General features: G+C 37.2%; 1 protein-coding gene across 2 annotated transcripts in view; it reads right to left on the bottom strand.

Moving 5' to 3' along the window:
• The window catches only part of GPC5 (glypican 5), a 601,007-nt gene that overhangs the window by 550,124 nt on the left and 23,755 nt on the right, over positions 1 to 27,128 (bottom strand). The window contains exon 1 of one of the 2 annotated variants that reach the window (XM_017732642.1): positions 19,445 to 19,515. The exons of the other annotated variant lie outside the window; for it this stretch is intronic. The gene's annotated coding sequence lies outside the window, so the exon portion shown is untranslated. Of the gene's footprint in view, positions 1 to 19,444; positions 19,516 to 27,128 lie in introns of those variants that run through there. 2 annotated transcript variants of the gene reach the window in all.

Here is a 27,128-nt window from a genome sequence, read left to right on the forward strand (position 1 = left end):
AGTAATGCCCTGGAGCTGCAGTGACTTTGCAAAGGCATGTGGAGATGTGAGGACCCACTGTATCCTGTGTCCTCTTGCTAGGGCTTCAAAGCCATATTTTGTCTTTTACAGTGCAAGCATTAAGGACATATTTTTGATCATGATTTCTGACATCAAATTTATCTTTTATTTCATGTGATTTGTTTAATATTTTCTTCAAAGTCATGAGGTAATTTTAGTGGCAAGATACAGCTTAATGTCCCACATGAGAAAAAGAATACCAAGTAACATCTCCAACCAGCAAAGACGCTGCTGTTGAAGGAGCTATAAAACTAGAACAACGGAGCTGTGAGGCAGCAATATAGGATTGACACTGAGAGGATGCATTAAGGATGGCAATTAGACAGGATTCAAACAGGTGTGAAGACGAGACAAACCAGGTAAAACAGACACATAAATAATAGCACAAGGGTCAATAGATTTTCTGTAGGTGTGCAAAAGCAAAGAGAGAATTATGAATGTAGACAAGAGATGAGGTAGGTAGGTAGGAATCTTACATTACTATTACATCTGTAGAGAAAATTAGCCATACTCTTACACTATTCCTTCATGAAACGCAAGTGCAAAGCATCATTCTTTCTAGAAAAGTAGGTAAATAAAACCACCTCAAAATAAAGTGTTCCTAATGGTCTGAATCATTCAAAATTTGACTCAGGCTGATTTAGTCCCATGACTCCAAGCTAATGCTCTTTCCAGCCACATTCCGGCTGAGGGTTTGCCCATAACAGAGTGTGCCTGTGCCAGACTGATGGGACCAAGCACCACATCTGAGTGCAAGGAATTCACAAATGCATGTAAACTGCAGCCACTACAGATTGGTCCATGACATAGTACAGGTCTCTGGACATCACAGAATAAACTAAAACTATGACTGATAAATGGCTGATGACAAGTTAACAGCAAAATAAGGCCATTTTGTTGCACAAAATCCCAAAATGTTACCAGTAACTGAAAACTGATTCCAGTTCTCCTTCATGTTTCTACAATGAAAACTGTACATTTTTACCCTCAGCAATTCACTTATATATTAAAAACAACTCTCTGAAAGAGCTAACAACCAATTGTTTTCATGGTCACAGTACACTCCTCTTGTTTGTCAAATGCAAACAGCCTACAACTGTCTAAAACAGTCAGTTACCTTACAATCTAGCTACTTACACCTGGTTTAAGAATCTTTTGTTATATATAATTTTGTATTAATCATAAATATTCTGAATTTCTACAGTTTTGCAATTTCAGAAGGTAAACATCTTCTGTCTTATAGGTGACAGGACTGGGCACTTATACAGATTACCCTGCACTGAAACATTGCTGCATTGGGATGTAAAGAACAATCTGATAATAAGTTAACTCTTTACAAGTTACTAACATCAACATTTTCAAAGACTTTTTTCTAAAAGATATAGTCACAAATCGTTACTAGAAATTCTCACCGTTAACTACAATGATGAGAATTTTCCTACTACCCCTGGGTATTAAACAAAAATCTTTGCTTACTCAAGGAATTCCATGCTCAATAGAAAATCTGAAGAACAAAAGAACTAAAAAAACCAGCCCAATGCACTTCAAAAGGCGCAAAGAAATGCTTAGGGATTCTACAATATTACAAGAATGTCTTTGCTGATCTACATGAAGCATGACAGGCATAATCCAAACTGCGACAGGAAAGATTAGTAAAAATCCTACCACAAAGACATGCAAAACACCAAACTATGCTGCTATTAAAACATCACTTTTTGATATGCATGCAACAAAATTTCAAAAGAAGTAAATGACTCAATATTGTTGGGCGAACTTTTACCGCATTTCATATTATATTACATCACTCATTTAAGAACAGGAGTGGAATGGAATAACAATAATACCCTGCATATAATGAAATATGGCTAATGGACTCTAGATCAAAATTCAGAAAAAGACTGTCTTTGTTCTTTCATCTGCCAGTGATCACCTGTGGGACTTAAAGGAAATAAATTTACTACTCATGCTTTGCTTTTCTTTCTCACTTACTTACACTGTGAACTTTTTATGAGACTTTCCTTGTTATGTCTCTGCACAGTATCAGTAGCATGGGAGACTTGGAGAAATATGTACTTCAATGTGATCCAGTAGCAATTTTAGCCATAATGAGCTCTTGCATTTATTTTCTATCACCGCTTACTCTTAGAGCTTTATACACTCTTTTACATACTTCCTCACTTGTCCTGACAGCCTTCTGGATAGCCACAATTTGACATTCCCACACCCTAGGTCAGAAGTGTCCTGAGACAAGAACACAGCCAGCTGTTTCCCTCTTATACTCCTAAGCAACCTAAGGTCAAATTAAATTACATCTTCCTCCAGCCTTAAGGTCTGAAAGAACCCTCATTATTGAGTCTTCACTGCAGCTACCTACATCTCCTGCAAAGTGATGCTAGTCAGACATTATTTTGCTTTAATGCAAATATTTAACACTATTTTCCTAGCAAGTAAGACAACTCTAATCTAGACGTTCAACTTGATACTCCATCTCAGGTGTATGTTCTTTTCCGGGTACATGCAACAACTGCCTGCTCCTTTTTAGAGTATCTGGCCAAAGAAGTCATAAAGACACGAACAACACATAGTAAAGGTGGTCATGGAACAAACTATGTCAGTGGCATAACTAATAAGGATATGTGGAGTGTGAGAATCTTTATTTTTCCAGTTGGAAGGATAAGGAAAGGAAGGGAGACAAAACACAGAGGGACATAAATCCAGGCCAATTAGCATTAGCAAACAATAACCAGAAACAAACCTGGTCAGTCACACCATTGGATGGGCTATCAAAGACCTGTACTTTTCAAGAGATGAGGATGCAAACCTGGGGGTCCTGCATTTTGGAAGGGTTTGGTGGGACTGTGTCAAATGGTGAGGCAATGAGTAGGGGAAGGGGGAGCAGGAGGAAACAGATAGACGGGTAGGCAGGAGGGGTATAAAACAAGATAATTGTATTGTTAATCAGTGTTGGACAGAGGAAGTGCGGGTTATCCTACAGCCACTGTGAACGGTGTATGTGTAAAAATAAGCTTGAGGTACTGGGGTGAGTGAGGGGCTCAGAGCTACTGGCTGGAGTGGAGTTTGTGTCACAGCCCATGTGCCTGGTGTTCATTGCTGGGGTAGTGTGAGTGTTTGTGAAGGGGCCTCAGGTCCCAGCAGAGGTCTCAGACAGGCAGAGAGTCTGTGCTGGTACTTAGTGTGGGGCATCTGTGGGAGGAGTGTGTGAGTGCTGCGTGTTTGCAGTGAGCACCCAGCTGCACCAGCTGGCGAGCTGGGGACCTGTGGGGCAGACGAGAGGGTTTGGGATCCAGGCAGAGGTGCCAGTTGTGTAAAGGGGCCATGCTGGTACCCCAGAGATCTCACAAATGTCCATTTGCTTGTGAATCTGGAGAGTGTTGTGTGTGTGCTCTGCTGGTGACCTCCTGAGGCAGCCTGTGTGATCAGCCGTGTCGGTGTCCTCAGTGAGTGCCTGTGTCCCCACATCCGTGTGTCCCTGCAACACATGCTCAGCTTCACTAGTGGTTGAACCCACAAACCTAACAACCCTTAGCAGCCCTAACACACATCATACTGCTTCAGACAATCCAGCAGCAGTCCCTTTGTCATTGGAGACAAAGGCAGAAATGCAACAATCCTTGTTCCAACAGAGAGCAAGGAAAAGGAAACTTGACATAATTTGTCGCAAGGACACCAAGCTGAAAGGGAGAAAACTAAAACTCTCATTTACTTTCTTTCCAGAGACTCATGTAAAATGTCCAAGCACTCAAGAGGTAGAAACTGGTGTCTGTCTCTAGTCTCATGACTTCTTTTCTGAATGCTTGACAAAAAAGCATTTTTCAGGTTATCAACACAGTAACCTTTTCCATTCAGACTGGAATGAAATCTAGCATCCACATGTAGAATGTTCTTGCTCTTTTTCTCTTTCTGACAGTGTAAAATTTTGAATGTTGCAATTATTTGCAGTTTACATTTATAGTATATTATGTTAATGATTAGTCGTGAAAATGATAAAAAGAATTTAGTAAACAAATCCCATTTTAAGTTAAAAGTTACAATATATAGGAAGTGGTTTTTTACCTGCTTGTGATTTGCTGCGAGAGGAAGGGAAAACAGACATTTATCTTTTTAGCATAAATCAAATAAATCATATCATATATACATGCAAAATAAGGTTTCTAATTCAGGCAAATATGTATGATGATCAGCTTCTGAACTTCCAGATACTTCAAAATTATCAAGAAAAAAACATGTAAAATAGTGTCTAACAATATATTTTTAGAACATCACTATGATGATAAGCTTCTGAACTTCCAGATACTTCAGAATTATCAAGAGCAAAACCATGTAAAATAGTGTCTAACAATATATTTTTAAAACATTAACATCTTTTTCAGCTTGTGTAAGGGATGTGAAAGTACATGTTAAGTACTGTATATTGCCATAAGCCATTTAAGGAAAGTAAACTCAGACTTAAAAATTCAAATATTAAAGTGCAAAATAAATGTTTTTCTTCACAATCTTTAACTATGCTTTTCTCAGTTCCCTCAAAGAGACAACACTTTACAAAAGAAAAATGGGGGTTTCTTCATTTCAGCCTCAGGAAAGAAATCATTGAAACTGTACCATTTATCATTTTGGAAGGTACTGTATGTATTTCAGATAACTGTGAAAATATCATGTTTTGTTCCATAATGCAGTAATTTTTAATTTGGTGTACTCTGCTTAAGATGGTGACTTGGATAAAGTCAAATAAAGGAACAGAGAAACAAAAAGAGAATTGAATAAGATATATCATCCTAGAACAGCCCAGGTTGGAAGGGATCTTGAAAGATCAAGTGGTTCAACCTTTTGTGGAAAAGGGAGCCTAGATCAGATTATCAGACACCCTGTCCAACTGAATCTTGAAACCCTCCAGTGAGGGGGACTCATCTGTAAAAAGTGCATTTACTCACTGTAAAATCTTTATTTCTTATATTGAGATGAAACGTCTCCAAATGCTGCTTGGAGCCATTGCCTCATGTCACCTCCATGTGGCTTTTTATGAAGAGAGAGCCTCTGTCCTCTTTGTAGCTGCCGTTTTAAGTACTGCTATGCTGGACTTCGGCTGGTGTTACTAGCCCACCCATTTGATTGACAGTAGATACAAAAATCAGTCCTCTTACTTCATTTTTCTTGAACAATTTCTCTTAAGAATTATTGAGAGACTCCAGATAAAGGGACTCCAACCATCCTTGCAGTCCTTGTGGAGAGCTGAACACTGCCAACACTACAAACTGCACCTGGAAACCTCCAGCAACTCTGTTCAGGTGCATTAGTTTTACTACCTGTCCTGCTTCCATTAACTCTTACATTAGACTGCTAAGTTCATTGACTTGGCAGAATTAAAATTCCAACACAACAGAGCATTTAAATATGGTCTCATGTATATTGCCACTTTGGAATGGATTTAAGGACACAGTTAAATGCTTGGTGTGCCATGCCATAATCTTTGCAAACCCCAAATATTATGTCATTTCTGTTCCACAAGCTCTTCTAAACACTTTCAAAGACATTTAAGATAACACATACTCCCTCATTATCTCTAGCTGTTTAGCTGTTGCAACTGACATATAATAAAATATATATAGAGTTAAAATTCTTTGAAGAGTTTTAACTAAGTGTGAGACTAGAGAGCCCTACCAGGAAATCCTCCAAATTTGCAGCTCTCAACTCGTGTCACTCTCCTTCTACAATTTAGACATCCACAAGACTGAGTCTGAAGAGGTTCCAACATATAGTCATAAATCCACAGTATCACTGTTGATCTCTTTAAAGTTTGGTCATTTGATTCTTTTTTTGTTACTATTACTTAATACAAAGAAATGCCTAAAAAAAGTCACACAAATGCTCCCAAACTAGCAACAAATGTAACTCACCTCCATTTACCTAGAGACATCAGAAATTAAACTTATTATTTAACCTCTTGCCAAAATTATTGCTGTCACATTAAATACAATTCATGAGAAACATAATCCAGATGTTACAGGACAGAACTGGGTTTGCATGTTTGCTCTTTGAATTCATGCACTCTGAAAATAATATAATTCCTAGGAATGGAACCTTACACCTCCCTTTCCAAACAAAATTGTGCATTCACACTAAAAACAGTTTTTTACTTACCTATACTAGATCAGGTCCCATATAAAACAGCCAGGTGGAAACAAAAAAGAAAAACATATTAAAAGTACTTATCTTCAGTATAAGACAGACCAGGGATGAGAGACCTCTTCTAGGATATAAAGAAAATAAACTGAAACAGTTTATAGTCTTGGTCACAATTAACTTCTCTGTTTTTCTGGTTGGAATTGAAAGAATTCATATGTCTCTGCCTCAAGCTGAAGAAACAGGAAGTAATGGTGGGACACAGTTAAAAACTGCTCGTTTTATCACAGAATCACAGAATAGTTGAGGTTGGAAGGGACTTCTGAAGGCCATCTGGCCCACCTCCCTGCTCAAGCAGGGATACCTAGAGCAGGTTGTCCAAGACCATGTCCCGATGACTTTCATACTCTCCAAGGATGGACACTCCACAACCTCTCTGGGCAGCCTGTGGCAATGTTTGGCCACCCAACACGACAAGTGCTTCCTCATTTTCAGAGGGAACCTTTTGTATTTCAGTTTGTGCCCATTGCCTCTTTTCCTGTCACTGGACACCACTGGAAAGAGCCTGACCCCTCTTCTTTGCATTCTCCCTCTGGGTATTTACAGACATTGGTAACAGCTCTCTCAGCCTTTCCTCATATGAAAAATGCTCCAGTCTCTTAATTGTCCTTGTGGAATTTTGCCGCAGTCTCTCCAATATATCCATGTCTCTCTTGTACTAAAGAGCCCCAACTGAACACAGTACTCACGGTTTGGCTTCATCTATGCTGAGAGGAGCAGCCAAAACAGGACACTGGTCTTACTAGTAAAGAATGAGGAGAAGAAGAAATTGAATACCTCAGCATATTCCGGAATTTTTGTCACCACGACCACTGCCCATTCAGCAGCAGGTACAAGTTTTCCCGGGTGTACTGGTTTTGCACAGCCTGGTTTTTGGTAGCGGGGGGGCCACAGAGGTGGCTCCAGTGAGAAGCCGCTGGAATCTTCCACTATGTCCAGCAGAGCCAATCTCTGATGGCTCTGAAAAATGGATATCTCGCTGGCCAAAACTGAGCCAAGGAGAGAGGCTGGTAACGCCTCTGTGATGACATATTTAAGAAGAAAATCAAAACAAAGTCACAGTTTTTTGCTTCCAGTCAGAGAAGAGGAGGAGGTGAGAACATGTGAGGGAAAACAACATGGAGACACCAAGGTCAGTGGAGAAGGAGGGGCAGGAGGTGCTCCAGGTGCCAGAGCTGGGATTCTTCTGTGGGCCATGGTGCAGACCATGGTGAAGCAGCTGTGCCCCTGCAGCCCATGGATCCACTGGGGATGCAGAGATCCACCCGCAGCCCGTGGGGGAGATGCCTGTGCCGGAGCGCGTGGATGCCTGGAGGGGGCTGTGAGCCAGGGGAAGACCCAGTGGAGAGAGAAGGCCCTTGCTTTCAGGCTGGAGCAACCTGTCCTTGGAGGACTGCACCCCGTGGAGAGAGAGAGCCACGGCACAGCAGTTTTGGGAGGACTGTGTGCCTGTGGGAGGGGCTCACACTGCAGCAGGTGCGGTGTGGCTGCTGCTTGTGAGGGTGGACCCATGTTGGAAAGGTTCACAGAGAACTGGCTCCCGTGGGAGGGACCCCATGGTCTCACAGGGGAAGGACTCCTCTCCCAGATCAGTGGAAGAGAATCTCGGTGATGAACTGACCACAAACCCCCACCCCAGGCCTGTCTCCCTGTACAGTTGGTAGGAAGGAGGGAGGGGCTGATGAGGGGGGATGGTGTTTTAAGGGTTTATTTTACTTCTCATTATCCTCCTCTGATTCTGTTAGCAATAAATTCACTTTGCAACCTTAAGTTGAGCCTGTTTTGCCCTTGAAGTGTTTTCTCCCAGTCCTTATCTCACTTATGGAGCCTTCATTGACTTTTTTTTTCTTTCTCTTCTCTGCCCAGCTGTGGCAGGGGAGGGTAAGTGAGCAACTCTTGTGGGTGCCTGGCACTGGATCAGTGTCAAACCACGACACCTAGTTAGCATTTAGCTGTTTATATATTCATAGTCTCCTTTATTGTTGCCCTTCTCTTTCTTCCATAGTTTCAAGTGGGCTTTGGCTTTGCTAACTTCATCCCTGTAAGACTGGACAGCAATTCTGTGCTCCTCATGAGTCATGTGTCCCTGATTTCACCTTCTGGAATACTTCCTTCTTAAATTTGACTTTTGCCAGCAACTACTCTCAGCGTGTTTTTCCTATCTTCCTGAAAAGTGGAATGGACACCTCTTAAACTTGATCTTTAAATATCAACCAGCTTTCTTGGCTCCTCTGCCCTCTGGGACCTTATCCCACTGGACTCTTTCAAGAAGATCCTTGAAGAGGTCAAAGTCTCTTCTCCTGAAGTCCAGACTTGTGATCTTGCGTTTTGCCCTGTTCCCTCCTCTTGCAATCTTGAACTCCACTATCTCATGGTCACTGCAGCCAAGGTTGCCTTGTGTTCCCATCCCCAATGAGCTCTTCCTCATTCCTGAATATGAGGTCTAGTTATGCACTTTTCTATCACTTGTGTCAGGAATTGTTTCTCTTCACAAACCTTCTAGATTTCCTATGTCCTGCTGCATTGTCTCTCCAGCAAATACTGGATGGATGAAATTCCCCATGAGGAGTAGGGCCTGCATGTGGGAGGTTGCTTCAGGCTGTCTGCAAAACTCCTCATCTGTGGAGTAAGGCAGGTGCTTTCTTTTTCCTAGAATAGACACTTCTTCAGTTACAGACTAAATTTGAGCTAACAAGTGATTCTCAGCCAAAATCTGAAGTGCCTAATGAATTTGTCAAGACACAGAATGTTGGAAGAGAGACAGACTGAACTGTTGACTAGGATTTGGGAACACTGCAGATGCCCAAGACCCAAATAAACAACGTTCAGGTGGCCTGGAATTATTATGAATTTTGAGGAATGTTGTATTTCAGACTCCTACTAGTAAATGTTACTTAAAAAAAAAAATCTGATATAATAGAACTTTCTGTACTGTAGCAGATTAATCTGTGTATTTAAAGCAACTTCAAGCATTTACACCAATGCAATCTCTGCCTCATTAGCACATTGTATTTTAAAGTCACTGTTATATTTTCATCATAATCTGGGTTTTTACCATTTTGAAAACAAATGTTAAGACTGATTTTCTGTAAAATGTAAATAATTATGACCTTTTGTTTGTTGAATGATAGGAGAAAATGAGAAAGTACTCTTTACTGTGAAATTAATGATCATGAAAATATTATAGAATGTGCATCAGTAAAATTATTATACTGTAATAACTGAGAAACCAACTACAGTGTCATCCATTTTATTTTGTTCTGCTGCCATTAAGTTAGCACGAAAGAGAATTAAAGAAGGTATAATACTTTTAAAGAACAGTTGATGTATGAAGAGATATATGAATGTAATGGAAAAGTGCTTGACTTCTTTAACTTTTGACTTACTTTTTTCTTATTAAACCAATGATACCTGCACCATCTAAATCCTTCTGAAATGATTTCCCACTGGCTGGAGCAAAAGCCACTCCAGGGAGCAAAATCAGCCAATTTTTTAAAAGCTGCCTTCATTGAAAACCTATACAACATGCTACAGAATTCAAGCAGATGTTTTCAGGTTCTAAGATTAAGGACACTTTGTATTAATGTCTTCCAGTGGTATTATTCACAAAACCTGATGCCCTTTAGCTTCACTGGAGCCTGAGGTCAGCAAGAATGTGATACAAAATTATTATGGTTATTAATCACCAACAAGTAAAATCTATGAGCTTGTAGCAAACTCTGAGAATCGGATTTGTATTGCAGTCTAATCCATTATTTTTTACGATGCAGCAAATTGAAAGGCTTTTATCTTCATGGACTTTTGAAGTGTACTTTCTGTAACACAAAAAAAAAAAAATACTGTGTAATCACGTTACATACTGAAAAATAAAAAGTGAGTAGTGTTACTAAACAATATGTGGATCTGATTGAATATAGCAAGAATTATCATCAAAATCTTTTAGAAGTATACATCTGAAAGCCTGCAAGGAACTGAAATTCTTTACAAAGATCCTCATAATGTAAGCATGGCTTTTCTCTCTTACACTCAGCTTTAGCAATAAACTGCTGATCAGCCTGAGTAACAAAAAAAGAAAATTGTAGCTTATTCTCATTACAAAACATTTTTTCATCAGTTCTCTTGGTAATGAAATTTATTGTTTGTTTCCAGAGGCATTTTCAATATTTGGAAAATAAAGGAAATGGGAAGGAAAAGAAAAGGAAAGGCAGGAGAAAAAAGTGTGAGGGATGTTGTTTTCTATGGTACAGTTGTCTGTGGAAACTAAAAAGTTGTTACTTACTAAAAGGATGGCCATGAATACTAACTATCACTCACAGTAGCCAAGTGGCCAGTCCTGAAATGGATCATTTACTTTTTAAATGAACTTACTTATTTGATTTTATGATAGAAAATGAATATGGGAACTAGTTTATGTAAATCCCTTTTATGTTTTTACAGGATTACAAAAAATAATTCAGAACATAATACATTCCCCTACTTTCTGAGTCTGCCTAACTTTGTGAGTATCTATTCATGCAGCATCCTCTTTGCTCTGGAGGCTCTTTTGCCATTTAATTACAATCCACTGCATTTGCTTATTTCTGAGAGTTTTACACTTTCCTTCTTCCTATAATGGCATTTCAATAGATGTTTAGGTAGACAGGCATCCAAATCCCACTAGGGAAGCCCCAGAAACTTGCATCATCTGCAGCAGGATGGGTAACAGGTATTACCCAAATTTTCTATAATACTTAATTTTGATATCAGAAATAGGTGTCAAATCCTAGGCAAACCAAAGGAAAATTAATCTTTCTGGAACTGGAACAGACAGACCGTGTTTTTTCAGCTGAAGAGAGAATCTAATTTATGCAGATTTAACTGTTTCTTAAAAAGTGAATGGAACATCTTCCACACATCTGAATCAACCCCTATTCACTCATAATGATCTAAAAAAAATCAGGGAAATATCTTAGAAATTTTGATTTTTCCCCAAGTTTAGCAGAACAGCATGTTTATCGTGAAGATAAAAAACTCCGTAACAAACTAATACTATCCCAAGTTAATCACTTAAACTAATAAAAAAGATCACTATATTAACTAATTACTATTTTTAACTAAACAAAGTTTAAATTCATGCTTAAAATTATCATATTCATAAATAATTTCTCCAAAGCCAAATAAGATATCAAAATTCAGACAAATGTATGTATTATCTTGAGCATCAAGGAAATTTTGAAGATACAGCCTAATTAAAAAGCACAGATATACAGTGGCTTTACAACCCAGTTAAGATTAAGTATTTGTACAGCCACTGAAAGTTTTGAGGATCAGAATACTGAAGCACATTTAAACTAATTTCAACTGTATGTTTCCACCAAATAAGGATTACATCTCCCTCTTTCCAATCTGTAATATTTTGCTACTTTGGGTTGAAGCCTTTCTTGTTTCGCTTACTTTTTCTCAGCAATCACAATGTATAAAGCAATGAGTAGGATAAAAAAGAGAGATTCCTAGGGGTTTTTTTCCCTCATTTTAGTCATCTGCTATATGCACAGCTTTTGTTTTATTTGAATTTCCTAAAACCCCCCTCGCAAAAATCAGAAACCATCTCGAACAAAGAAGAAAAAGCTCAGGGGAAGGAAATGAGAGCACTAATGTTTGTGTGCCATTCAGTGCTCCTAACTCTCTTTGGAATTTTTTTTTGAAAGTGGATCAAAGACCTTCCCAGATATTTTTTACAATAAATTCTTCTAACATCAAAGTAATATAAGATGTCACTATTTTCCTCTAGAAGAAAAATCTCATTGGTTTCAAAGTTTGTTTTTTCTACTCAAGAATGAATTGTAGCTACGTGTGACACAAATTCCCTTAATTACTTGATTTTTAATTCATTTGACAACTTTTCTACAGGCTAAATCCTTGTGTTTGTTTCATTTCATAATGAACTGAAAAACCTTAATTTAGGACACAAACATGAACTAAAAAATAACTTTGTTAAATAATTCTTGCCAAGTGAGAAGTAATCTCAGTGTTATCGTCCACACACATAAGCTTCTTAATGCAAGTTGTTTTTCTAGAGAACTTCATGAGCCAAGTCCTAGACCAAAGTTTTACTGTCATTACTGCTTTTAAAGAGCTGCCACATGAAGACAGAGTTCTTAATGTTTCTTAAGATAATGCATATGCAGCAGAGGTCTCTTTAACACCAAGAAGTACAAGAGCAGGCATATACAGTAAATCTTTTCCCTGAGCTTCCAGTTGAGAGCAATTACCTTTGTCAGTAACTGACAGCAATTGATTTACTGTGATCTCAACACTAATTATGCCTAAGGGAGTCACTGTTCTGATAAATTACTATTTACCTTCTTATGTGGTGCCTAAATAACGTGACCACAGTTTTCTCAATAGCACTGACTTTTCATAACAATGTCATGCATCTGTTTGAAAGTATAAAGATAAGACCACTTACTAGTGTCCTTATCTATTTCTCTATTTAAAGACCTGTTAGTGATGGACTTTGGAAAACATGAACAGAAGAGCCACACAATGATATAAGAGGTGATGATTTTTCATTCTCCAAGTTATCTGCTGAAAAGCTAACCATATGCTATTGCTACACAGTATTTATTAAGATGATAAAATGAAGTTGCAGCTGCCGGAACTGTGAATTTTGTATTGCTTAAATGATTTCTTAAACTTTCAACTCTAATCTTAATTGACTCCAAAGAGTAAGATTTAAATTCTGGGAGGGCAAATCTGCTTGAGGGAAGATACTCAAGAGCAAGCAAACTAAGTTACACTGTAACTGATGCTTCAACAATTTGCAGTAAGATGACCTCACCTTCAAAATGTCAATCTTTACCTGAAAAACAGAGCATGAACTATTGAAAACTGTGGATTCTTTGACCTCATACCATAAAAATCTAGAAATTATAAGCAACTTCCATGAGATGCAAAAATCAGTACTAGTTACTGTACGCTCCATTTTGTTTTTTTAAATCTGGATAGAGAATCATAGATCACTGAAACGTTAGGGCTGGAAGGGACCTTAAAGATCATCTAGTTCCATACTCCCTACCATGTGCAGGAAGGAATGCCATTTGCTAGAGCAAGTCACTCAGGGCCACATCCAGCCTGGCCCTGAATACTTTCAGGGTGTGTAAAAAGGTAGAGTACCCACAACTTCTCTGGGCAACCTGTTCCAGTGCTGCACCACCTTCTGAATAAAGAATTTTTTTCCTAAATCTAATTTAAAAGTGCCCTCTTTTAATTTAAAACCATTGCCCCTTGTCCTGTCCATTGCAGTCAACATATCTCAAGTCTGAATTAAGAAAAATAGTGAGCTGAATAGCACTTAAGCACACAATGGTCAAATTTCACGACTACTGCATACTCCTGTTGTGTTGTTCATATTTTTCCTCCTCACACCATAATACAGGATCTTTCCAAAGTTCTTAAAAGAGGTGATAATTTACATCTTATATAGTAACAGATTTTGAACATGCCAACCTCTGCCTTTATTTCAGTTGGATTTGATTCTGTCCTGGGGAATGGAAAATGGATCTCTAATAAAGCAGCCCAAGAAGTTATGTTCAGTTGTCTAAAGCAGAGTGACAACAGAAGCTGTTTTAGGAGTGAATTCCACGTGAGACTGGCAGGGGGGGGAGGAGCCTGAAAAAAGGCCCTTTCTGAGGGCACAGTTAATGGTCAGACAGGGTATTGTAGAGACCTCTAAAATGGCACTTTCTATATTTTGCTAGCAAATCTTATGCAATATCTGCTAAATCTTCTGACTCTGAGTGTCTTTTCACATATTGCTGGATGTGTGAAACTGTGGCTCTCCTCTCTGTGGCAAACATGTAATTATCTTTCAACCAAGCAGATCAAAGTTACTTACACAGCTACTTGCAACGATGTTCTGACAGCTTCTGCCCTCTCTGATGACTGCTTTTGAGTATTTTAAAGCAAGAAGAGTGTAAGAAAAAGTATCTGATTACAGGAAAAAGCAGTCTTCTAGCTTAACCATTAGCAAGGAGAATGGTATCCCTTGCAGCTCCATAACATGAACTACAGTAGCAACATGTTGTTAACTTACATTTCTTCATTCTGATACCTCTGAACCTTGATATCTTAGTGTTGTGTGCCACATTTTACCACTAGACTAATTTTACTTGAACTGAGTTGAATGTTTAGGTTCTCATTCAAGAACCACCTTCATAGCAGGCACTTGATTTAGCTCTGTCTTAAGCAAAAAATACAAAAATGGTGTCCATCCTTGATGGAAATTAGCCACACAGGACGAGTTTTTCATCTCACCAAGTTTAATACAGCTGTTTTAAAAAAACCTGTTTTAATTTAAATCAATTCTACACATTCACTTCACAAGAAATAAAGAGGTAGATCCAGAAGACAATTCACTCCATTCTTAAACAGGTTATGTGGATTGACCACTGCTAAGTTCTGATGATTCCAGAGGTCCAAGAAGAGCCTCTCCCTGTATATATGCATGCAAACTGTGAAACACATTAAAATTCATCTGTCCTGATGTAAATATTTGCACCTGAACTAATCCTCCTAGTCTATACTTGTAGAATCAATATGGACAACTTAGATGTTTAAAGCACCATTCATCTGCTCCTGAAGTAGGAATGTGTTGCTGTGTGTCTCTTTCTCTCCAGTGACTTTAAATGGTACCCGGGCACCTAGCTTCAGATACAGACCTCCAAAGCTTTGATACCTAAATCTGGACAAAGTTCCAATTCCCCACAAAATACAAAATAACTCAGACCCGTTGTGAGAGGCTAACCTCCCTGTGAGAACACCACCAAACTGGTTTACAATCACGAGTTAAGGACAAGTATTGACAGCCTTCAAGAAAACTGGTAGGTAAAAGACAATTCTGTTACAGAAATAGTAACTGAAAAAGACATTTTAGTCTGCATGATAACTACAATGACAAGAAAGTATTCAATTTTATTAAATGAACAAAACAACATAGTGTTCATCCAAGGCTATTACAAATTACCTCTGGAATAAGTAATTTGAATCTTTAAAAAAATATTTGTATCTTTCAAAAATGGTTGACTCTGCAGAATTTCTGAAAAATTCAAAAACATGTACATTGTAATAATAATTACTTTTAAAATAAAGATAAAGAGCTCATAAATGCTATATGTGCTAACTGGATATTGTTTAACTAACCTGATATTGATTACAGGCAAAATAGTATTTTTCTGGGAAAACAGAATGTTCTTAAGTAAGAATAAGATCACAATTAGTTCCAAGAAGTGTGACTTTGTGGAAGATAGGTCTTCTTGGCAAGACTGCTATTTTATAATAAGATCCCAAGATCTTTCAGTTCACAAAGGTAAATGAGATGAGAACCTAAAACCTTTGAATTAATAATTAAGAACAAGCACTTGAAGTAAAAACGAAGCAAATACCCCTCTTGGATGACTAAAATTAACTAGATTCTCTAAGATCCTGTGCTGTGACTAACTGCATTTAATAGAACAAAAGATAAAATCTTTGCTGATACAATTTGTAGATGACATAAAATTGGCGAGAATACAAATAATGGTGTGGTGAGGCCAATCATACAGCTAAATCTGGATCTTTTGCTAATATGCAAATTTATTTGCACAGAGATGAAATATACTGCCAAATGCAGAGTCAGAGGAATATAAGACAGGTAATGCAATATCTTTAAATAAACTGATGCTGAGGGACCTAGAAATATTGGCATACAGAGAGCTGAGTTCAAATTGCTTTTATGACAGTGCATTTATAAAGGATAACTCAGTCCTTGGGATCATATCAAGTCAGAACTGATGCACCCATACATAAACCCAGTGAAAGCAGTACTAAAATAACATGGCATCTTTTTAAGAAGAATGCAAAAAACTTAAGAAACAATTCAGAAAACAATGACAACACCAAATCAATTCTATAACCTACACTTCATAGTAAGACATTTAAGAAGTTCAGCCCAAATTAAGAAGTCAATAGATGACATGATAATAAGCAATACATTTCCGTAGGGTTTTCCGTATTTTTACAGCTTTAACTGTGCATGAATAGTGACTGCTATACCTTCTGAAATCCTCAGATACAAGGCTTATGGTTGCAGGATGTTTGCACTAAGTTGTCATGGTAACTTATTACAGACCAAGCACACTCACCACCAGTGCAGCAACAACAGTTTATTTCCTCATGTATATACACATGTAACAAATGCCAAACCCCTGAAAATGGTGGTAAAAGTACAGAATCTTCAAGAGTGTCTGCAAAAATTTTCCAGGCGAAGTATCTTACCCTGACCTGCATGGGTAAGAGATGTTTGACAGTAAGTGACTGAAACCAAGACTGAGTGAAGCAAGCTCACACTAGGCTACATAATAAGAGAAATAAAGTACACCTTTTTCAGGACTGAGGACATTAATTACTGAAGTAACATACCTAAAAAATACCACAAATCCTTTATGATTTGAAGCTTTTCATTCAAGAACAGAAATCTCTTTATAAGATATGGTAAAGATCAAAAAAAACCATGTCAATGCAAAAATTGCTAGGTGAAATTTGATGCCATGTATATCGAAGTTATTAACACTAGATTACCACTGGCTTTTAAAAGCTCCCTGTATATATTACTTAGATTAATAGATCCTTTCGTAATGTCAAAATGTTTCCAAAACCTTTTACATATGCCTGAACACTTATATACTGTTCAAAGGAATTGTATCTCAATGCTCTCAAAAACAGACAGATGTCTGCCTGTGTTTCGTATTTTTTATGCTTCTTGTTTTTTGGTATAATTTGGCATAAGATTGCAATAAAAATTCGGAATTTCCTAAAAATGATATGAATGAGGCCATAACATGAACTGAAACTATGCTTCTTCCAGGTCAAGACTGTGTGGTGGGTAACCCAAAATGTTATCGTATTCCAGCCAGTGCCTGGGGCCAGGTCACCCTGTGTCGGCGCCGACAAACCATTTTTGTCCCAGACCCGACATGCACAGCATGGAGCACATCAGCACCAGCACCGGCAGAGTTTGGCAGGCAGCAGGAGGAGGCAGCAGGCAGCAACGCTGACCCCACACATGCCGGCCCTTCTCATCTGCCACTAGAACTGCTCTGTAATCTCCCACATTCCCAAGAGAGTTTGCCACCATCCTTTCCCTTTGTCTCCCAGAGAGCACAGTCACCTGCAAAGGTCGCCGGGGGGAGGGGGGAGGGTCTGACACCATTTTCCCTGTCTCCCCGCACACGGTTGCCTGTGGTGGACACCATCTTGGAAAAGCGTATTTCTGCCATTTTGGGTGTCTCTTTCATCTTGGGGAGATTGTGAGATTTAGGAATTTTGTATCTAGGGATAATTTACTGTTATTTTTTCCCCCTGCAGTTTCACTTTTTAGTAAATTGGTATTTGTTTGCTTATATCTACTTGTATTTAGTTTCTCCTCATTGGTGGAAAGAGACTGGTTAAAACAAAGGGGGAGAACTCATTTTTGAGTGTTCCCCTTTAAATTGCCTTAAACCAAGACAGAGAGAAATGATTCTTTGCAAGAAGAGCATACGACAGGGGAAAAAACCCACTACCAACACAAACAGAAAAAAACCAACCAACCAGCAAATCACTACAACAAGCAACATGTGACTGACAAAGTAACTTCAGAAGTAATCTGTCAGAAGTTGCATTTAATATTGATAACCTGTGAGAGATTTCATGTGCATATACAAGAATAAATGTGTTTTGATGAAATATATACAAATAGGTAACCTCAAACATCAATTCCAGAAATTTAACTGACAATACACGAAATCACATGTATCTTATACTGGCTGTGTCCAAATTTTGATACTAATCACAAAGCTGACAAATAAATTCAGGGTTCAAGGTCAAGAAGTGAAATATATAATTCAGGTACCTAATAGTCTCTCCTGACAAGTTCCAAGTTTTCTCTGCAGAGTTTAACAGTGACAGAAACCTCTGCTTCAACCATTTTCAAAGACATACAGAAATAAGACAACAGATCAATCGGGTAGAGAATACTCCGTGCAGATGACAGTAACACATTGCTTCAGTATCTCAAGTACAAAGAAAACAAGCAAGATATTTTAAGTCATCACTCCTTCTGCATGTTGTATTGACAGGCAGTTAAGGACTAGGTCACAGGACCCAATTAAACTAATTTTGATCATATTTTTTTCCTTCAAATCTCATTTTAAGTTAAAAAAGCAATTTTATTTTATTTACTTATTTTCATCATTGGCAAAATCTTATTTGCTTTATCAGCCGAGTTGTTTTTTTTTATCAGTGTGAACACATTAAAATAATCTTCATGAAAATCTCCTTGTCACTTTTTATTAACTGAGATAATTAAGATCAATTTTTGAGTATAAATACTGCTTTATGAACTTCATTCTATTTGGTTACCTTTATGCTAGTTGGCTAGACTGTATTTTCTGAGTATTATGTTCCAATATTAATTGTGAATTATACAGAAATATTAAAACAAGTGAGTTCTGATAAAATGTTTGGATGCTACAATTATGCAATATTTATATATCCACAGCTATGTTATAAAGAAGCTAAGAAACAGAAAAGCCACATTATCAAAATCTTACAGGCTACAAAAGTACATAATTATTTTTAAGAAGACCTAAAGTATATGTTCTTGCTATTATATACCTGGAGAATCTATTAACATTCCCTCAAGTTAGTGCAAATACTTTCAGTTCCATGCTTTTCTTTATTCTCATTCAGAGATCACATCCTTTAAATATAAATAAAATGTGTAACTTTATCCCACTTGAGTCATGTCCAGTGGGTCAGCTAACTTCAATGGAGAATATGCACAAAAGAAAACATTACAGATCCTATACATAGTAAAGTTTAGAAGACTCTCGACACGCTGCTACTTGCTTTCTTATTATATACACTGTAGAGGTGATGGAAAACCAAAGTACTTCTCATATTTCTTTTTCCTCACTCTCAGTGCAATGCAAGGTTTTTATTCTTCTAGCTCTTTGGCACAGTCTGCAGGGTAAATTTACCATTACACAGATCCCAGACTCTTAAGAGCCTCAAGAATCACCTAAGTCATCATTTCGTACTGACAAATAATTAGATCATTATAAATAGTTTAATATTTAAATATAAGTTAACTGAATAAATAGAATATATCAGACTTCCAAGAACTTACCAGAAAAAACAAGTTGATTGTTCCCCTAGTTTTCTCAGCCATAACTGGTTCTTCACTTCTGAAGCAGATATAAAGTAGTGCCATTGCTAATGAACTACTTTTTCATTAGGATTAAGTTTAAGACTTAATCACTTTTATGGTAGGATTCCACTGAAATTACTGAAACTCTCAGCTACGGTTTATCACATGCTATTTCCCTAATCTTTTCTGAACAATGTCAGGCTCACCTTTGGATTGAGGATTGTTTTAAAAGCCTTTATGAAATACAAAGCATATGACTCCTATACTTCAGCAGTGATTCCTTCAAACAATAATGAACTGCTCTGCAAGCAGTTTGCTATTAAATGGCTTTGTGAAACCTTCACATTTGCTCAGCACATTCTTTTGCAAAGTCTAGGAGACTTATTCAATTGACCAACATGTTGCTTGGTAGCAGCTTGATCATTTGATTCTTACTGGGAAGATTAAAACTAGAGCATTTCATCATTGTACTCAATTTCTACCATGGCGAGTCAAGAGAGCAAAGGCAAAAAAGAAAAGACCTAATCTTAAATTCGCATTAACACAATTCCTAATCAGATGCAGCTTCTGATAAAAATCCCACATAAAAGCTCTTTCCTTTAGATATCACAGACAAGAAGAAAGCTCACTTCAGCACAATATTAAAATACAGCTTCAAATCTTCTGTGGTTAAAAAAAAAGAAACCAACAATCCCCAAATGCCAATATTAGTAGCTAAACTTTCCAAGAATTCTAATTATTATGTGCTGGTATGATATTGTTTCATTAAAAGCAGACTATGCACAGATTGATCGAAGAGGCAAAAACATAATTTTGAGAACTTCAAGACTGCAGATATCTGTAACACTTAAGCTTCATCTCTACTAATGAATTAAACATGGCTGTGTACTTTGTCATGGAAGACAATTTGTGTGGAATGACCCACATCCACTCTGAACCAGCATGCTGGCTTCCAGCAGTAGGTGTTCTTGAACCATAATAACTGCAGAAGTATACACAGGAAGTTTTTGATACTGTGCTGGAGGACTAACAAGCAATTATGTTCTGACATAGTTGTCAATCATAGGGATGGTCAATTCCAGAACACAGGCATTTGCCTGAATACTCTGCTACTGATTAATTAGTAAAAACACAGCTTGTATTTTCATAGACTTAAAGTTCTTAGCTGGAGCTTGACCTTTCCACAGGTCAATAGTGACAAGTGGAAAGCCATTAATAAACATACAGTGTTGATGAATGCAGAGAAAATGCTTTAGCATCTTTAACCTGGACCAGAAAACATTTAGAAGTTAGGTCCCTGACTTCGGAAAGGTGATTCTCAGGAATGGTAGTACGTGACTAAAATCCCACACAAATGGGGCTAGGTGTAAACCTCTGAGCTATACAATGATTTATTAAATATTGAATTAATATTTCAGTAAGGCTGATTAGATAAGCTCTGCTGCTGTTCAACCAGAGAGATTTAACTTATATTTAGTAAATGCTGGAAAATGCTGAACACAAAAATATTTTAGAGTTCCAATCTTCTGTGGAGCTTCTTTGCCGTAGTCAGAATTCTCTATTAAGTATGTCTACTTGCCATAAATGTTTGCCACTTAACTCTCCATAACCAAAAACCAGATACCGAAATTTGGAATTAAACTTATTAAGCCCTAAAATGTCACTAGTGGTGGCTGTAGCTGTGTACAAAACCTCCATCTTGTTCAGGGTAGAAGCAGTGTAGCATCAACTCCCTGTGCTCAAGAAAGTAAGAAACTTAGATATTCAAATTCGATTTACTTTTCAAGGAAAATCTTAGTTTTTAATGTATAAAGACTTAAAAGTTGTGGTGACTGATCAATTTTTTATTTTGGAGACAGTGCATTATATTTTCTAGTTCTCATTTCAGATAAATATACAGCTTAAACATGGGGCTAACCTTAAATAAAGTAACAAAAATACACCAAAAGGAAACAGGTCATTACTGACCACTAAGAGAAAAAAAGTACATGTGTACCCTACCCAAGAAAATTATCATAGGACATAAACAGGATATAGTCAGTAGGATGAAACATAATTCCTTTAGTGAATAATACATAAGGAAATAAGGACAAATATATCAAAGCATGAGATTAGAAATCCAAATGCATTCTAATGTGCCATCTTAGCTTTTTTTCCATTAATAAGCATCTACTGACCTGGGACATAATAAAAAGAGAAGTCATGGTTTGACAAATTTTCTTACCAGACAGAATTTTGTTAATTCACAATAATATCTGGCTTAACAGATGAGCACCTACAACACTGCAAATCAGCATATAAATGCAAGAGAATGTCTCATTCATCACAACAATCCTTTGAAGGTTTTTAAATGTACTTCAAAGTACATATGTTAAAAAATATATTAATATAGGATGTTCTTTGTAAACATTCCGCACAGTGCTTGCAAATCAAAAAAACCTTTGTAACATGATCTATCACTACCATGTTCTGGTTTTACAATCTTCAGCAAAACATATGAAATGTAAATTAACTTCCACGTGAATCAGTGAAATGATTCTTTGGTCAATACAGAAACTTTAAAGAAGAGAAATTTAATTCTAAATTTCTAAAATGTATCCTTCAAAAACGACATAAATTGCAAAATCATAAATATTCACCTTATTACCTCCTGTTTTAAACATAGTTCTATTTTAAGTTACACTGAACTCTCCCAATTAGCAAATAGCAAACATAATCACATGTGAACAGAAAGAAAACGAAATTCGCTTTTCAGCATAGTTCTCACAAGCGTGTAACTTACAGGAAAATATTAATACTTGCTCCCAGAGTAACATAAATGGCAACTTGATTTCATTTCATTTTGTAACAGCATGGCTGGCTCCTGTCTTTTTCTAACTGAAAGGGCTGTTGACAATCTAATGTACTAAAGAAAAGGAACACTTCTCTTTCTTTCCTTTTTTGCTCATTTGCTGATAAAATGTTTTTCTATCTCAAGATACTCATATAAAGATGTTGGTGTAGAGCCCTCTCGACTCTGCTTTATGCTCTGGAAAGTGTTTTTTAATAGAGGGGGGGAAAAAACCTTTGTTTAAATGCTTCCCTCGTTGGTGGCATAGAGGCTGAATAGAATAATTAGACTCTGCTGCTTTGCCACCGGAAGGATTTTATGAGCTTTAAAGGATATTGCTTAGATCACCAAGATGTGCAAGGTCAGTATCTGGCATGTGATCCTTCCCATAAAGCTCTGCTGGCAAAACTGATCTGTCACCTGAGAATAAACAATCTTTTCCCAGTAACAAACTAATGGGGTTCTTCATTTATTATGTTCTGGTTTGCAAGAAAAATATGTAACAAAAGGGCAGACAACATGTTCTTATATGAACCCTTCATACAACTACATAACATTTTACAACAATTCAAAGACATGCATTCTTCTTCTATTTATTTGTAAAAAGCCACAACTAAAAAAAAAAAAAAAATCACAACCAACAAAAAGAAGCAAACCAAAATCCAAGCATCTAGGGAAGCAATAAAATATTAAAATGTAGAGGCACGGTGCTAGTATGTGCTACTCACCGTAGTAGCACAACATTAGGCATTTCTACAAAAATATCCGGGATTCTCTTTACACCTTGATGTGAAGTGTTTGTTCCTGGAAAGTGTTCTGCATTGCGCTGATAACTCCCTAAACTGTTTGATGAGAGGCTGGTTACACTGAGTTGTCCTTAATGAATTCCCTCAGGGCGTCTATAACCTATGCTCCCATATTAAAAGAACACATTAACTTCTTTTCAAACTAGAAGGTTGAAATCACAAATCAATCTATAAATAAAATGGTATTTTACACTCAGAAACGTAGGACATTTGAAATTTCAATGTTTTCACCGTCTTTTATATTAACAGACTTTCAGTTGTAGGTTTCTCAGAAAAAATCACGGTACTTGAGTCAGTACAAAGGTATGGAAAACTGTTTCTCACATACTATTTTATGTGGTTCTAGAGCACACATTAGTACTTGATCACACTTCCATTAACTGGTAATAGCAGCCAGCTTTACAGAACAGGAGTATCCTGTAAATCACTGAAAACTACTGCAGTGGATTTCCAACAGAAGACAAGTGTGTTTAGGACTGAACAGAGAAATCAACAACAGTTTGCAGCTCTGGATTGATTTCTTTGTAGGTCTTCAAACTCTTGATTAAAAGGAAAACAAAGTTCTCCTTTATTCTGATTCAACGCCTGAAAGTCCTCGTATTTTTTTTTCAAATTACATATTATTTACAGCTACAATCTGCCACGTTCACACTATCCTCATTTCTCTGCAATGTTTTCTGGAAAGCTACACTACTTCTCTCTCATTTTAAAAGCCATTTGGTCACACTATTACCAGCTTCAGAAATCTTCTCTCACAGTCTAGATTAATTCTCACAGCAACTGGAAAATATTGTAATAAATGTAACTTCTCACACCTTACTGAGCACATTTTCATTAACATACAGCACCAGTTCTATCTTCTGTTATATATAGGAACATGCATAGTATATTTTCTAATGCCTATTAACCTATAAAAAGATAGGAGAATCTTTGATGAATTTTGAGGTAACAAGCTAAGTCCCAATTGCCACTATCAGTTCATCTTCAAGCACTACTTTCTTTGACCATGAAAACTTGATTATCATCTCAGGAAAAAAATGTTTTTAAAAAATATAATGAAGAATTTGAAAATGGTTTAATTATCCTCTGTGAAAACAATTAAAATGATCCCTAAACAATAAAATTTTGAGCTAACAAATACTTGGTTTAATCATTATGGGTTGAACACAACTGAAAACAGAAGTCTGCTGAAACACTGACAGGTCTATCTTAAAGGGAAAATCTAAGGTAAAGAGTTGGGATTTGTATGTATGATAGTAAGAAAACTTTATCAACTGCCAACACTGTGCAGTCAAAATCAACAAAATACATATACACAGGATATATGGGTACCAAAGTCTAACATTCAATTACTCTTTCCTCCTGAATGGCTTTAATAATTATTAGCTATTCTCTGAAATTTCTGTTAACTGAAAAATGAAATGAATCTCCACAGACAGCCAAATCACAGTCACTTCTGGCATATGTAATATTTCAGAAGAAAGAAGAAGATGCCAAATGCCAGAAAAACGGGTTTTTTTTAGTTATTAACTAGCGTTCATTAACCTTTGTAAAGATAAATAGTCTATGGTTACAAATACTTCAAGAATTCTCTCCAGTCATGCAAAGGAAAAAACATACATACACAATTTAATGTATCATCCCTACAAAACTCTTTCTTTAAATGTTAATAGGACTCTGGGGGTACAAGCAATTAGGTTACTATAAATCATCTAAAAAATTAAAATAAATTTAAAAACCCAATATACATGCAAAAAAACCTCCTAAACAACTGTGTTACAAGAGATACCAATTAGCTTATGATCCAAATTGTTTCTAAACCATCCTGCATATGACAAACAAATACAGAATATCAAAAACTCCAGAAGGAAATGACCATGAGAATGTTTAAAAGGCAAATATGACTTTGTTTATACAATATTCTCCTTGGAGATTTAAGCAGACAGAAGATAAAGGGATCTAGCAAGACTGTAATGAAAATAAAAGATCATATTTTCCCAAAGGAATTAGAATAGCATTGTAAATTAATAAATAGAAGACATTAATACGGCTCTACAAAAGAAAGGCTTCTTAATTTACTATGATGTATGCATAAATGCCTTTTCTTCACACTGTTAAAAGGAAGATGAGCTATAGTTAAGGGCAAAGGCTACACTTTCATTTCAATAAAAAAAAGCATAAATGAATGGGAATTAGATTAATATATCAGATGCAGATAGAATACATTCTTTGAAGAAAAACTTGTAATAGGGATCTAAAAAGGAGTGGTTTTGGCATTACCATGCAAGACCAATAGATGCATAATTGTTCATAGAGGCAGACATCTTTCAGCCATTGAGTACATCAGAATTCAGTGTCCTAAATAATCAATAAAAAGGTTGCAAACAAAAAAAGGATTTGTGAGAAAAAAAGATTAAACACAGGATGCTTCCCTGATCCAGTCCTCCTTGACATAAAAGTTTGACTTATGGTATGGTCAGGACCAGGGGTTCAGTCTACTGTCCTCCCCTATCTGCTGTGACCTGACAGGTCTGTCTGACAGGTGCTCTTGGCCACCATCCATGACATGGCTTGAATAGCATCTTATCCCTTCTGTCATACCTTTGCTCTCCTTTTTACCACTCCTGGGTGTCCCTTTCTCCACCCAGTCTCCTCTCACACATCTGTAGCTTTTCCCCTTCGGCGCCTGTTTTGCCACACTCACACTCAAATTCCGAACATCTGATACCATTACCCAAGTAGTTGTAACTGGTATGTACTGCCAGCCTGGCAAGACTCTGCTCCTCTAATGATCTTCAGTGCCCCCCTCCCTTCATCTGTGACATTCAGCCATTTCTCCCATAACTCCTGCTTACCTACCTAAGAAATCCAGCCATTTCTTATTTGCAATTTCTGTCAGCTTCACACACTGTCATTCATCACAAACATCTATATCTCATGTCATATCCGTAAGTTTCTAACATCCTGTTTGATTATTCCAAGCTCAGAACAAAGACTAGTCATGTTCCCACAGCCCTAAGGGCCCATTCTACTTCTCTCCCTGGACTGAACTAAACACTGAACTGTGTTTAACCTCGCAAGTTACATGACTAGAATTGGAAGGAGCGAATCTGAGTGGAAGGATATGTCCGCTCAGGACTGTAAGTGAGCTAAGCCTGCAGTGATCTAAGCCTGCTTTGCCTACAGACTTAAGCCCACATACATACCACATGACCAGGCTTCTATCTAAAAGCTGTTCAACTGCCTGTGTAGCCTCTCACCAGGGCAGCCTTTCCTTGCACTCCATATTTGTCCATATTTTGAAATTCTTGACTTCCATCTTGATTTCTTCCTCAACTGTATACTCCTCCATTGCCCACATGAAAAGTAAAAACCCAACAGTGTTTCTTAGCTATCTCTCAGCTAACACTTTTGCTGAAAATTCCAGGAATATGGACACCAAAATTTCTTTTATACACCAGATGTGCCAGAATTTGTTGTTAAATATTTTCAGCCTAAGAAATCTTGAAGATTCTCTGTGTTCTTCTCTTCACCTGACATGGGACATGGAGACCTTCCTCTTTTCTCACATACACTAAGAAAAAAAAAGAATGTGGGCCTCATTTTTCTGCTAATTCTTTTTCCAAGATGTTGGAAATGCTGGGAAAAAAACCCCAGGAAATTCTCCTCATTCTCTTGACACTGGAAGATGATGGCTGGATTGCAAGAGCACTTCTTTTCTCATGTCAGGAAGGGATGATGGGAAATACTGCCCCTATTGGCAGTGAAAGGATTATCATCCTGTCATTCCATCTTGCATTCATCCTGAATGCACAAGGCTTACAACCAAGTCTTTCCTAAACCCACCAATTTCTCTGTATTTTCAGGGGGCTTAATGCTTCTTGGTTATAGAAAAAAAAACCAGTTTATTGGACTTACTGATAATTTCATTTGCATGTAACTAAACTGGGTTGGATTTTCAACTTTCCATCTTTAACTTTTTATTAGTATCAGCACTACTTTGTATATTTTCAGGATCAGAGTAGAG

This window comes from Corvus brachyrhynchos, unplaced genomic scaffold (genome assembly GCF_000691975.1).
Source record: "Corvus brachyrhynchos isolate BGI_N302 unplaced genomic scaffold, ASM69197v1 scaffold12, whole genome shotgun sequence".
NCBI lineage: Eukaryota > Metazoa > Chordata > Aves > Passeriformes > Corvidae > Corvus > Corvus brachyrhynchos.